Source organism: Castanea sativa, chromosome 6, assembly GCF_040712315.1.
Source record: "Castanea sativa cultivar Marrone di Chiusa Pesio chromosome 6, ASM4071231v1".
In the NCBI taxonomy this organism is placed as follows: domain Eukaryota; kingdom Viridiplantae; phylum Streptophyta; class Magnoliopsida; order Fagales; family Fagaceae; genus Castanea; species Castanea sativa.
The window spans coordinates 18,906,234-18,922,009 of NC_134018.1; positions in this window are offsets into that span (position 1 = coordinate 18,906,234).

The following is a 15,776-nucleotide window of genomic DNA, read 5'->3' on the forward strand; positions in this document are numbered from 1 at the left end:
CTTTCCGTTTATGATGAGGGATATGCCTTATCCAATGTTTGCTTGATGTATTTTATGGTTCAAGGCAAAATATTTATGTAGGACATTTTTCTTATAGTATTTAATATCAATTAAATAAAAGCTGTTAAGTTTTAATATATATACATATATATATATATATATATTTTTTAAAATTTATTATTCTTCCCATTTGAGATATGGAATTACTAACTAAAATTTTGTATTCAAGTTCCGTAACATTTTTTTTTCAATTGATAATATAACTAATCCACTTAATCTTTCTTTGATATAGTTGATCTTAATTAGGATTTTATCAATTTAATTTTGAAAAACTTACTTTGACACTATAACAAGTATAATTAGTAATATTTAGGAAGCAATACTTATATTTGTAAAAGAATCCAACTTTGGTTCAATTACAGTTGTACTAAATAATAGAATTATCTTGCCAAGAGTCTTATAGCTTAATTAGTTGGTACATTCTACTGTTTTCAAGACATTTATGGTTAAAATCCTTCATCTTCAACTATCAATGTATTAAAGAGAAAAAAGAAAAAATCATCTCCACACCCCAAACCTGCACAAGCAAAAACTAATCTAGCTACGTACAAAGTATAACCTAATTTTATATTTTGGGTTTCTATTTTTTTGGTAATATATTTTAAATTATACAAATATTTAGGTTCGATATTAAAATCTTTATTATATGAAAAAAAAAAAAACTATCAATAAAAACAAATGAAGATATTTGTAATATAGAGAATTTTTTTTGATAATATAATATAGAGATTAAAAACAAATGAAGACTAAACTCAATCAATTAAAAAGAAGAAGAAGATAAGACTTAAATATCTTTTGTGTAGTACAGTAGGTTCTCCAATTGAATTTAAACTCAGTTGCATTGATCCATAAAATGAAAATAATGTTATTTTTTCAAGCATAATTAAAAATATTGCATTTATGTTCTATCTGTATATGTGTTGTAAGCGCACAATTGCACCTGGACCCAAAGACAACTGTGGGCTCAGGCCCAATGAACCTTAAATAATGAAATTTGTAGAGTGTGAATTTGAAATCTAGTTTAAGGATGCTAGAAACTTGATTAAACAGGCTAAGTTGTCAAAGTATTTACAAATAATGAATGATTATGACAAAGGAACTTCCTCGAACGTAAGCCGATGACAATTTCTACATCATTTCTCTTTTTCCTTTGAAGGTTACAATTCTTAGTCCCTATTTTTCTAACTGATCGATCCCCCTTTTTCTTTGCCTTCTACTCTTCTTAAATACTTCTTTTTTCCTTTGTCCACGTGTCGCACAAATCTTATCCTCTTTCCTTCTTTTTTTCCCTTTCCACCACCTTCTTCAAGTGTTTAAATAGTAGCCAGAAGGTTCAGTTCTACTGTTCAGGGGTCACTTCCCCATTAATGCGGCTAGGGAGGTAGGTGTAGGGTCTTTAATGTGAAGGTGACAGCCTTTTTTTGAGATATTTCTCTAACACCGGTGCATTTAGAGGGTACATGGATCCCCCTCTTAACCAACAGCCTTTCCGGAACTCTGCCTTGATCTTTCTAGCGAATCTCCAAGTCATTCCGGGTCTGTCCGGGGAGAGATTCTTCCTCGGATGCATCCTCGGACCCTCGGCGTGTGGGCCGACTTGCAGTCCTAAAGGCCTTTAGTCAAGAATGAACTGGCCCTTCTTATCAGAGCCCAAAGACCCAAATACCTGCTCGGGTCCTTTTACTCCCCATAATAGCCCCTCAAAACTTTATTTTTCAGCATCCGAGGAGAAAAATAGGGTTTTGATCCGACGAGAGCCTCCCTCACATGTTTTGTAAATTATCACGTGTGTGGAGATCGTTTCGTGTCCCAGAAGATGCCATCTGGCGCTTTGAATTTCAAAACGCGCGCATTTATGACCGTAAGTTACACCTTGTTCCCCACATTCAACGGTGAGATGAACATCCAACGGTCCTTGTCGCCCCCCGAAAATGGGCGGGACGGATGCAATTTCGAGGCCGCTTCCCGCACGTCATAACGCTTTGGAAACATGCACCTTCATTTATTTCTTCAGAACTTAATCACATCAAAACATCAGTCGTTGCATTTTCTCTGCAGAAACCCGTGGAAACTCGCACAACTACAAACTCGTAAGTTCCTATTTTTTTCTTTTACTCCTTTCTCCTCGGATTCTATCCTTGGCTCCCTTCTTAACCACTTTCCTTCTTAAAACTCGCCCTTTCGTTTATTATAGATGGGTAGATTTAAGTGTTTAGTTGACACCGCCGCTGGGATGAAAGGTTTAAGGGCCAAATACTAGATTCCTAGCGATGTAGGCTTGAAATACTATCCAGCGGAAGCCGTGGGTGGGTTTAGGAAAACGGGAGAGGTTATCATCCCTATGATTGCCTTCATAGAAGGTGGGATGACCCTCCCTATAAGAAGCGTAACCAGGGAATACCTTCGCAACCACCGGTTGTGTCCTGACCAGTGCGCACCCAATGTCTTTAGGGTCTTAGGAAGCGTCGACGCTCTAAATGAGCAGATGGGCTTAAACCTTACCGGGCATGATGTCGTCTTCATGTACGAATGCCACAAGCTTAGAAGCGTAGGCTATTATATCAAATCACGATCTAGTGTAGTTAGATTAATTTCTTGTCCCCAAGTCCAATAAAGGCATGAAGGACGACTACCTCATCGCCTCAGGCAACTGGCACAATGGCCCTCACTATCCAGTCGAATGGGGAGATCCAGGTGTGACTCCTTAGGATCTAACTTCCCAACCCCGTAACTCCATCTAAAAATCTTGGAATGTTTATTTACTTTTACCAACTGTTTAACTCCGATTTGTCATCTGCATTGCGAATTTGACCAAATTTGCCCTTTGTTGATTTCTTTCCTTGCAGATAAACAGCACGTATGCCCACGCTTAAGCCACTGCAACGTCGCTGACTTAAACCGCGTACTACACTCAGAAGTTTTTGTGAGTGAGGACTTGCAACTTAGAGCGGCTCACTTAATACTAGGGCACGACCCTATATCCTCGGATTTTCAGGAAATAGAGAGCGCGATTGTCGCGGGGGACAAGAGGCGTAGGAGAATAAACGTAGCAAGACCAAATTTTCTTGCCTACCACGACATTCCCGACGACCTCCACACCATTCTATACATGCAACCCATCGCGGCGATCCCTCTCGCAATGCACTCTCAGGCAACCGTTGTCCCAGAGGAGCAAGTGTCCTCATCGCACACGTTGGACGAGGAGATAGACTAGTTTCAGCTCGAGGACATCCAAAGACCTCGAGGAAACCAGTTTGTCGTCCTTTCCGACGAGGAAGAAGAGCCCGCCGAGGCCTCTGGGATTGCCGGTTTAGTGATTGCACGTCCAGACGACAGCTCCGTTGAAGAAGACATGGACGTGCTCAAGGGCCTTCTAACTATGAGAGGCGAGAGAGTCGCCAAGAAAGGAGCGAGGGGATCTCAAGTTCCCCCGTCCTTGCCACCACTCCCTCCTCCAGCCGATCCCAAGCCTCTCGCTGAAGAGCCCAAGAAGAAAAGGAAGGTAGAGGCCGAGGAGGCTGGTGGTGACAAATAGAAGAAGCTGAAATAGCAGCAGCAACAGGCTCAGCAGCAGAAGCTGGATAAGGGCAAGGGGCGTGCCGGTTCAGTTGAAAGTGGGGAAATCAGAGACGTGGCCGAAGTGCGCCGAGCACCGGCTATGTGGTCTCTCGAACTGAGACTGGACGGAGCACCAATTCCCTTCTAGTCCAACATTAGGGCGTTCCAACAAGGCCATGCCCTCCACCTGGCCGATGTGTTGGAACGTCCCCTTCTGCTACCCAAGGATATGGAAGCCTTGGAAAAGATGAGCCAGCCTCAGCTGTTCCTTTCTTTGAAAAGGGACTTAGCCCTGGTAAGTTTCACTTCGTGTGTATACTTTGCTGTTTATAATATCTGACTATTTCTAAATTTTTTACTGTGTTTAACCCCCCTGATACTTTATCACAGGCCATTCAAGAGGTTTTCGCTGTCGAGAAGTTCGTGGAGGATTCTCGGAAGCGAGCTGGAATGGAACAGGAGATTCGGCTGGAGACAGAGAAGTCCCTAGGCCAGGCCCTAGCAGAAAACGGGAAGCTCACCTCTCAGCTGGCCGACATAAAAAGAGAAAGAGACGGTGTCGAGGCCAGTCTGAGAACGATGAGGACTCAAGTGGAAGGGCAACGTAAGCTTCTTCACCAAAAGGATGATGAGCTCTCCCAAGCCCAAAGGGAACGCTCTAACTTGGAGAAGGAGCTTGCGCGAATGAAGGAGGAAACTCGCACCTTCAAGCATTCACTGGAGGCTGCAAAGCAGGCGAGTTATAAGGAAGGTGTAGCCGCAACAGAGGATCAGCTGACAGAAGCTTTCGTGGCCTTATGCCGAGAATACTGTCAGTAGGTCTGGGGGGAGGCTTTAAACGTAGCAAGGGTTCCTTTAGCTTCCAAGCTGAGGAAGCCTGAGAACGTTTGGCTTCCCCTTGACATACAGGAGATAGAGGAGACTCCTGCTGTTGCTTCTCCTCCTAAGGCAGCTCCTCCTGCTCTTCCTCCCGTGATGCTAGAACTCATTCCTGATCCTACAGAACCTGAAGGTTCCAATAAAGAGACGGATGGGTGTGAAGGTGCCGAGAAGGAACAAAGCCAGAGTGTGGAGCCCATCATTCCTCCAACAACTACAACAGACAAAGGGAAACAAGTCCTGTCCGCCTTTGAGTTGGAGTTAAAAAGCACCGAGGCTGGCAGTACTTCCCATCAAGACCCCCCCTCCGAGAGCTTAGGGCCAAGCTTAGGGCTTCTTTTCCTCTGTACTTAAAAATTTCCATGTAATGATGTAAACCAAGATAATTAATGAAAAACAGCTTTATTTGATTTTCATCTAAATTGTGTTTATTTCATCTTGTCATTTTATGCTTGCCATAAAAGTTCTCATTAGCACACAGCGAAAGAAAGAACGAGATGAATAAGTCCAATTTTAACAGTTGAACAATTACAACTTTAAACAGCTATGCACATACTTGCCTTGCAAAGTAAAGCGTTCATGAACCTGACAAAAACTAACTTAGTTTAGATGGTAAACAGTGCCTCACTTTGGAAACCCATGTGATACTTAGACTTTGTAACCTGAAACGCTAATTTTAGTAAAGTGTAAGGTCTGAGGACCATACCTTACCAAATTTCTGCTTAACACTTGAAGATGTACAACTTGAGATTCAATTTAACCCTGGTTCTATCTAACATATAATAAAATATCAAGTAAAGTGTGTGGTCCGGGGACCATACTTAACCAAATTTCTGTTTGATATATAAGAACAGTAACTTAAGATGTTAATTTTCCCAAAGTAGAAGGCCCGAGGACCTAGCATAACTAAGGTTCTGTTTAACAAATTATAAGATATCAATTTCCACAAGGTGTGTGGTCCGAGGACCATACTTAACCAAGTTTCTGTTTGATATATGAGAACAGTAACTTAAGATATTAATTTTCCCAAAGTAGAAGGCCCGAGGACCCGGCATAACTAAGGTTCTATTTAACAAATTATAAGATATCAATTTCCACGAGGTGTGTGGTCCGAGGACCATACTTAACCAAGTTTCTGTTTGATATATGAGAACAGTAACTTAAGATGTTAATTTCCCCAAAGTAGAAGGCCCGAGGACCCGGCATAACTAAGGTTCTGTTTAACAAATTATAAGATATCAATTTCCACAAGGTGTGTGGTTCAAGGACCATACTTAACCAAGTTTCTGTTTGATATATGAGAACAGTAACTTAAGATGTTAATTTCTCCAAAGTAGAAGGCCCGAGGACCCGGCATAACTAAGGTTCTGTTTAACAAATTATAATATATCAATTTCCATGAGGTGTGTGGTCCGAGGACCATACTTAACCAAGTTTCTGTTTGATATATGAGAACAGTAACTTAAGATGTTAATTTCCCCAAAGTAGAAGGCCCGAGGACCCGGCATAACTAAGGTTCTGTTTAACAAATTATAAGATATCAATTTCCACAAGGTGTGTGGTCTGAGGACCATACTTAACCAAGTTTCTGTTTGATATATGAGAACAGTAACTTAAGATGTTAATTTTTCCAAAGTAGGAGGCCCGAGGACCCGGCATAACTAAGGTTCTGTTTAACAAATTATAAGATATCAATTTCCACAAGGTGTGTGGTCCGAGGACCATACTTAACCAAGTTTCTGTTTGATATATAAGAACGGTATTTGTAAGCCCATATGCATTCATAACTTTGAACTGCGAATCAAAAAAAACATCTTTTATTAATAATAATACCTTCGAAGGTTGTTTACATTCCATGGGTGTTGTACAATTTTTTCATCTAGGTCAGCTAGCCGATACGACCCTATGCCTGCTACAGAAACAATGCGATAAGGCCCTTCCCAGTTTGGTCCTAGCTTACCCCAAGCTGGGTTCTTAGTAGTGCCCACGACCTTTCTTAGTACGAGATCCCCAGGCACGAGTGGCCTTAGCTTCACATGGGCGTCATATCCCCGTTTAAGCTTCTGTTGATAATAAGCCATTTGGACCATAGCTGCCTCCCGCTGTTCCTCAACTAATTCCAGGCCTTTCTCCAGAGGCCATTGTTTTTTTCTAGGCTAAAAGAACTCGTCCTTAGCGTGGGGAAACCAAATTCAAGAGGTATCACCGCCTCGGCTCCATAAGTCATAGAGAATGGAGTTTCTCTAGTGGATCTGCGCGGCGTAGTTCGATACGTCCACAAAACATGGGGTAGTTCTTCTACCCATCGACCTTTCGCATCGTCCAACCTTTTCTTAAGCCCACTGACTATGACCTTGTTAACGGTCTCGGCTTACCCATTTCCCTGAGGATAAGCTGGAGTGGAGTATCTATTTATGATGCCCATGTCACCACAATATTTCCTAAAAGCCCTGCTGTCGAATTGAACGCCATTGTCCGAAATAAGTGTACGTGGTATCCCAAATCTGGTGATGATGTTCTTCCAGATAAACTTCTTGGAATCGACGTCCCTAATATTTGCTAAGGGCTCAAGCTCGACCCATTTAGTGAAATAATCGGTCCCTACGAGCAGCCACCTTTTGTTTCCTGCAGCCCTTGGAAATGGCCCCACTATGTCCAATCCCCATTGAGCGAAAGGCCAAAGACTAGAGAGAGGATTGAGAACCCCTCTAGGTTGATGAATGTTAGGGGCAAACCTCTGGCACTGGTCGCATTTTCTTGCATAGTCCTGAGCTTCCCTCTGCATATTAGGCCACCAATATCCCTGAGTTAGGGCTCTATGGGCTAAGGACCTTCCCCTAGTGTGGCTCCCACAAATCCCCTCATGCAGTTCTTCTAAAAGCGTCTCCGTTGATTCAGGTTGTACACATAACAAGTATGGTCCGGAGAAGGATCGTTTATACAGTTTCTAATCCTCGGACAACCAGAAACGCGGCGCCTTTCGACGAATCTTATCTGCTTCAGACTTGTCCTCAGGAAGGATGTCATTTTTCAGAAAAGATATCACCGGGTCAATCCAACTAGGTCCAGGCCTTATCAGATGGATACGGGTTGCATTGACAGTGGTAGGAGTTGGCTCTAGCAAATCCTCTACAAGGATAATCCTGGGCAAACACTGAGACGAGGATGTCGCTAAAGTGGCCAAAGAATCTGCATGGGTGTTTCCACTTCTAGAAACATGAGATAGGCTAAAAGAATCAAATTTAGCTTGCAGACATTTGACTTGGGCCAAGTATTCTTGCATTTTCAGATCCTTAGCCTCCATGGTCCCCTTGACCTGGCCGACCACTAACTGAGAATCCGAGAGCATATGAACTTCCTTTCCGCCCATCTTATGTACCATGCTCATGCCCACCAAGACTGTTTCGTACTCGGCCTCATTATTAGTAGCCGAGAACGCCAATCTCAAAGATTTTTCGAAGACAATTCCCTCAGGGGACATCAGGACAAGTCCAACACCAGACCCTCTCTGATTAGCTGCCCCATCAACACACTTTCCAAGTCGGAGGTGCTACGCCTGTGATCACACCAACTGATTTTTCATCAATGTGTGATTCCTTCAGAGTTTCTTCTAACAATGGTTCGGCAAACTCTGCCACCAAATCCGCAAGAACCTGGCCTTTCACCGAGGTGCGCGGCATGTATTTGATATCAAAGGCTCCCAAAATAGTTCCCCATTTAGCCACCCTCCCAGAGTAATTGGCACTACGTAACACTAACTTAAGGGGCAATTGAGTCAGAACCACCATGGTGTGGGACTGGAAATAGTGAGGAAGTTTTTACGTGGCATGAACTACGGCCAGCAGTGCTTTCTCCAAAAGTAGATAACACACCTCGGCCTCATTCAAGGACTTACTGACGTAGTAGACCGGTCTCCGCACCCCACCTTCGTCCCTTATGAGGACCAGGCTGACTGCGTGGACGGCCACTGCCAGATACGCAAACAGGAACTCATCCACTTCGGGCCGAGACAAAATGGGTGGCCGAGATAGATATTGCTTAAGCTGTTAGAAGGCTAGCACGCAGTCCTCGGTCCATTGGAACCCTTTCCATTTATTCAACAATTGGAAGAAAGGCCGGCACCGGTCAGCTGACCGAGAAATAAATCTGCTGAGAGCAAGCGATCATTCCGGTCAACTTCTGGACTTCTTTTGGATTCCGAGGCGGCTGTAAGTCCTGAATAGCTTTGACCTGTGCCGAGTTTACCTCTATCCCTCTGTGAGTAACCATATAACCTAAGAACTTTCCAGAACCCACACCAAAAGAACACTTTGAGGCGTTAAGGCGTAGCTTGTACTTCCTAAGCACTTGAAAGGTGTCGTCCAGATCTTTGACGTGCAAAGGTATCGTTTTACTCTTCCCCACCATATCATCGACGTATATCTCAATGGTCTTCCTAAGTTGCAGTTCGAACATTCTGGTCATCATTCTTTGATAGGTAGCCCTAGCATTCTTTAACCCAAACGACATGACCTTATAGTGGTAGTTCCCTGTTGAAGTGATAAAAGCAGTTTTCTCTTGATCCTCCAACGCCAATGGAATCTGGTGGTAACCCTGGAAGGCATCCAAAAAACTCATCCGAGGATGTCCACCGTGGCGTCCACAAGCTGATCAATACGTGGCATTGGGAACGAATCCTTTGGGCAGGCCTTGTTTAAATCCGTGAAGTCCACGCATACTCTCCACGTCCCATTCTTCTTTTTAACCACGACCGTATGCGCCAACCACTCGGGGTAGAAAACTTCTTTAATAGCCCCAGCTCTCTTGAGCTTAAGCACTTCCTCTTTGACAGCCTCGGAGTGTTCCTTGGAGGAACGCCGATATGGCTGCCTTCTCGGAACAATGACTGGTTGACATTCAAATGATGACAAATGAAGCTTGGGTCTACGCCCGGAGCCTCATAAGGATCCCATGCAAAAACATCAATCTTGTCTTTCAGAAACTCCAACAAATCCATCGTCTCCTGGTGTGGCAAACGTATGCCAACTTGAAAGAATCTTTCAGGATTCTCCGCTATCAAAAACTTCTCCAAATCCTCACATAGGGCTTCCTCTCCTGTCACCGCATCGGGCGCATTCGAAGCTGTTAATTGCTATAAATCTTTGATGATCAAAGCCGAGGACTCGGTTTCGGCCTGATGCAGTACTGCGGCCGATATGCATTGCCTGGCCACTGATTGGCTGTCGAGAATCTTTTCAACGTATTCCCTCGATGGGAATTTGACCTTAACATGCAAGGTAGAGGAGACAGCACCCAAAGCGTGCAGCCACAGCCTGACAAGGATGGCTGTATATGGGGAATACGCATCAACCACAATAAAATCCACCTCAACCGTTTCTAAGCCAGATTGAACGGGTAAACAAATCTGTCCCTTCGTACAACAGCTTTACCTTCAAAGCTTATAAGTGGCGAGTCATAAGGAGTAAGATCCTCCAGCTTCAACCTTAGCCCCTTGAATAAATCAAGGTACATGATATCTGCGTCGTTGCCCTGATCAATCATCACCCTTTTTACGTCGTAATTCCCTATCCTCAGAGTGACCATAAGGGCATCGTCATGGGGTTGGATGGTCCCAACCTTATCCTCCTCTAAAAATCCCAAGACGGGCAAATTCACCTTCAACCTCTTCGGCTTACAGCCTGCCTCTTCGGCCTGAGAATGCGAAACTGCCATCACCCTGGTGGGACATGAGCCGGTCCTGCCAGGTGTAGCGAAGATAATGTTAATCGTTTCCAATGCCGGCCGAGATGAATTATTCTTTTGATTATTTGAGTCGGACTGACTGCCCTGCCCGTTAGGTTGATAAATGTGCTGCTTCAGTTTTCCTTCACTGACAAGCTGCTCCAAGTGGTTCTAGAGGGTCCGACACTTCTCGGTAGTATGACCCACATCCTGATGGTACTGACAAAAGAGATTCTGATTCCTCTTCGTAGGGTCCCCTGCCATTTTACTAGGCCACCTGAAGTAGGGCTCCTTACGGACTTTCTCCAATAGCTGGTGTACTGGTTCTCGGAACACAGTATTTACGGTCTGAGGTGCTGTGGAGCCAGACTGCCCGGTGTAATCTCTTCTCGGCTTGTTGTTGTGATATCTGTCCGACCTGAATCCCTTCTCTCCTGCGGGATAACCTTCGCCTTACCCTTTCCTTGCTGTTGGTCTTCCTCTACCCTTTTGTATTCATCAATACGATCCATGAAGCGACATATGCTGCGGACGGGCTTTTTGGTCAAGGACTTCCTCAAGTCATGATCAGTAGGAAGGCCTACTTTAAAGGTATTGATTGCCACCTCATCAAAATCACCATCTATCTCGTTAAACATCTCCCAATACCGGTCGGAGTATGCTTTCAACGTCTCTCCTTCCTTCATAGCCATAGATAACAGTGAGTCCAATGGTCGAGGCACTCTACTGCATGTAATAAACCGTGATGCAAATGCTCTAGTAAGCTCCCCGAACGAACCTACAGACCCTGACTTAAGGCCGTTAAACCACCTCATAGCAACAGGTCCCAAGCTAGAGGGGAAGACTTTACACATCAGGGTCTCATTATGAGAATGCATCGCCATCCTCTGGTTAAAGTGACTCACATGTTCCATCGGATCAGTCCGGCCATTGTAGATGGTGAAGGTGGGCTGGGTAAACCTCCTAGGAGCCTCCCATTCTCAATCCTCCGTGAGAATGGCGATGTAGAGAGTTGGTGCAACGCCCGGCTTATAGCATCATTCCCCAAGCCCCTAGAAGGGAGCTTCTTGCGCCTATGAGCTGGTGGGTCGTCCTCCCCACAAGAGGACGTTCTGCTGGGAGGCGACCATGATCTCGAGCTGTAGCTACTTCCCCGGGCCTCCCCTGAAGAAGGATTAGATGAGGATGGTGAATGCTTCCGTCTGACGCGGCGCAGTTTCCTTTTAAGATGATTAATCTCCTTCTGCTTGGCCTTAGCACCATCCTCGTGGGTGGTGCTGCCTCCGCCATGAGTATGGCTCGCTCTAGGATACTCAGTGTGAACGCTTCCCTCTCAATCCCTCCGACGCTCAAGACGCTCGAAAAGATCCTCAAGTTGTGATCCTTGAGACTCTGCGTGATGTGAGCCTAAGCCTGCCATATTATTCCAGCTCCTTCAAGACTAGACTCACCACAGACGCGCGCCAATTGAAAGCGCACAATTGCACCTGGACCCAAAGACAACTGTGGGCTCAGGCCCAATGAGCCTTAAACAATAAAATTTGTAGAGTGTGGATTTGAAATCTAGTTTAAGGATGCTAAAAACTTGATTAAACAGGCTAAGTTGTTAAAGTATTTGCAAATAATGAATGATTATGATAAAGGAACTTCCTCGGACGTAAGCCGAGGACAATTTCTGTATCATTTCTCTTTTTCCTTTGAAGGTTACAATTCTTAGTCCCTATTTTTCTAACTGATCGATCCCCCTTTTTCTTTGCCCTCTACTCTTCTTAAATACTTCTTTTTTCCTTTGTCCACGTGTTGCACAAATCTTATCCTCTTTCCTTCTTTTTTTCCCTTTCCACCACCTTCTTCAAGTGTTTAAATAGTAGCCAGAAGGTTCAGTTCTACTGTTCAGGGGTCACTTCCCCATTAATGCGGCCAGGGAGGTAGGTGCAGGGTCTTTAATGTGGAGGTGACAGCCTTTTTCTGAGATATTTCTCTAACACCGGTGCATTTAGAGGGTACAGGGATCCCTCTTAACCAACAGTCTTTCCGGAACTCTGCCTTGATCTTTCTAGCGAATCTCCAAGTCATCCCGGGTCTGTCCGAGGAGAGATTCTTCCTCGGATGCATCCTCGGACCCTCGGCGTGTGGGCCGACTTGCAGTCCTAAAGGCCTTTAGTCAAGAATGAACTGGCCCTTCTTATCAGAGCTCAAAGGCCCAAATACCTGCTCGGGTCCTTTTACTCCCCACATGTGTGTTTGTGTGTGTGTGTGTGTGTCTATATATATATATATATATATATATATATATATATATATATATATATTCTTTAACATTCACATAGCTGGACTTGTTTGGCAGGGAGCAATCCAGTCAGTAAGTTGTTAGAACTAGTCAGATTAGATCAAATTTTTTTTTTTTAATTTTTATGTAATGGAAATATTAGATCAATTTTAACTAGAAAGGTGGTGTTTATTTTATACACTATATTCTACCCATTTTTATACACACTCTTAAAATGCATTGAAATAGTTATATAAAGTCATGATTTTAGTGCATTTTAAGAGTGGGTGAATGTGTAGAATACGGTGTGCACGCTGGTATTTTTACTATTATCCCCAACTGGATACGTGCTTTTGAAACCATGCCTTGGAAAATTTTTAGTCCTAATTGATTTCAAATAAGTGAGATCTATGCATGGACGTGCTTTGGAAAATTAGAAACGTACTCATTTTCTTGTATAAATAGGCCCTTACCTCTCCCTCTTTCTGTATTGTATCAAATCATTCATCACATGAGCAATTGTTGAGATTTCAGATTGTCATTCACCTCTACTCTCTCTTAGAAATCTCTTCAATCACCTACAGTTTTTCACAGTCATCACACAGTTCCAACACCTCCAGGGATGGAGCCAGAACTTCGAGTTAGGGGGCTGGAGTATAAAAAGAAATTATTATGAAACTCAATTATTTTTTTTGAATATTATTAATCTTCAATTAGTATTAATAAATCAAGGCAGTTAATTTGATTAAAGAAACAAAATATTTCTGTGCTAGTTGATACCAGTATGCCGTTTTGGAATTAATGCTACTTTAATATATATATATATATATATATATAAGGTCAGAATTTGCACCCAAACCTAACAGTGTGAAGGGAACATGTCCAAAAAGTCCAATACAATGAAATTTGTAGAGTCTAGGCTTGGAACCTAGGTTTTATGGATATTGGATAACAAAAATGATGGGCTAGATCCGCTACTCACATGCAACGAACTGTTTATGTAAAGAAGATTCTTCTCGGACGTATGCCGATGACAGTTTGTATTGCTTTTCTTTATTCTAAAAATAAATTATAATTGATGGTAGTGTGTACAGTGTTTTTTATTTATTTATTTATTTATTTTTTATTTTTTTTATCCCCCTGCTTGAATGTCTTTCTTTTCCTTTTATACCATCCTCCTTCTTCCCTCCATCTTTCACGTATGGCTCAGATCACCAATTTAGATACTTGTCCCATCCACCACTCTCTTGAAGTCTTCGAACCATAGTTGTAAGGCTGATCTCTACTGTTCAGAGGTCATTTCTTCATTAATGCGGCTAGAGAGGTAGGTGCCGAATCTTTAATGCGGTGGTAGCAGTTTTTTCTAAGATATTTCTCATTCGCTCTTTCTCTCTGTATCCTTGTAGAACACATCTTCATCCACCAGACCTCCTAGAGTTTCTTTCTAAACATCATGGCGTATCATATGATCTTCACTTCATTTAGTCGAGGAGATGCCCCTCCTCAGACCTTTCCCATCAACCTCCTTTGCAATATTGTGCTGGTGGGCTTTTAAGTTCGGTATCCTTATTACCACTAGACCCTCATCGGACAAATTAATACTTTCGGATCAAGCCCAAGGCCCAAGAACATATTCTGACTCTTTTTCCCTCACAATAGCCCCTCAAAAATTCATTTTTCTCCTATCCGAAGAGAAGAGTGAAGTTTTGATTCAACACCACAACCTTCGCACGTCTTTCAAACTGCTACACGTGAGAACGTCATTTCACTCCTTTTGAAACTGCTTCTGATGCCTTGAAACCATAACGCCCCTATTAATTGCTCCAAGCAACGCCCTGTCCTTCACGTTTAACGGCGAGATGCACATCCAACGGCTCAGGTTTTTCCTCAAAATTTAAGCGGGATAACTTCCATTTAATGTCGCCTCCCAGATATCAAAATGCCTAGGAAGTCACGACTCAACTCATTACATCAGAAATCAATCAAATCCTTAAACTTCCTCCTTTTCTCTCTTCTCAAGAAGCTCATGAAGAATCACCTATTCATTTCTCGTAAGTTTTCACTCTTTCAAGTTCTTTTTCTCCTTGGCTATCGTCCTCGGCCCCTAATTGTACCCCCTTTCCTTTCTAAATCTTCACTTTTACTTCAACCAAATGGGTAGATTCAAATGTCTAGTAGATACCGACGCTAGTATGGAGGGTTTCCAAGCTAAATACCACATCCCTCCAAAAGTGGGTTTGAGGTATTGCTCCCTAGAAGCCATAGCTAACGATAGGAAAGAAGGAGAAGTTGTCATTCCCATAATCACATTTTTAGAGGGTGGAATGACACTTCTCATGAAGAATGTAACCAGTGAATACCTGCGTAATCATAGATTATGTCCAGACCAATGTACACCTAATATGTTTAGAATCCTAGGTTGTGTCGACGCTCTCAATGAGCAAATGGATTTGAACCTCACATGGTGCGATGTTGTCCATATGTATGAATGTCATCAATTTAAAAACGTAGGTTACTACCTCAAGTCTAGGCCTAGCATCGTTAGACTCATATCGTGTCTTCCTAAATCCAACAAAGGCATGAAGGACGACTACTTAATTGCCTCCGATAGATGGTCCAACGGTACTCATTGTCCAGTCAAAGAGGGAGAACCAGATGTGATTCCTTAGGATTTAGATTCCCTGGCTTGGGGCTTAGTTCTCTAACTTTATCACTTAGATTTACATTATACTTTAGTATTCTCTTTGTTTAACATTTATTATTGGTCTAACCAAGTTGGGCTTCTCGGATGTGTCTTTTGCAGATAAACAGCACGTATCGCCCAGTCTGAGCCAAACCAGCATCGCAGACCTTAATAGAGTTTTAAGATCCGAGGTATTCATGAGTGAAGACCTACAAGTGAGGGCAGCTCATCTCATCTTGGGGTACGAACCGCTATCGACTACCTTCCAAGATATCGGCAACACGATTATCGCGGGTGACCAGAGACGTAGAAGGATAGACGTCTCAAAACCGGAATTTCTTGCTCCACACGATTTACCGAACGACCCTTTTGTCATCCTATATGCACGCCCAAGGCCCAAGAACATATTCTGACTATTTTGCCCTCATAATATATATATATATATATATATATATTTATTGCACATTATATAATATCAATATATTAACCTAATAATAGTAATATAAAAATATATTATACTTGGAATAAAATTATATTATCTTTAAATAATTATGGACCAATTTAGGTTGGGTTTGGGTACTGCGTTTCGCGTTCACGTCTCTAGGT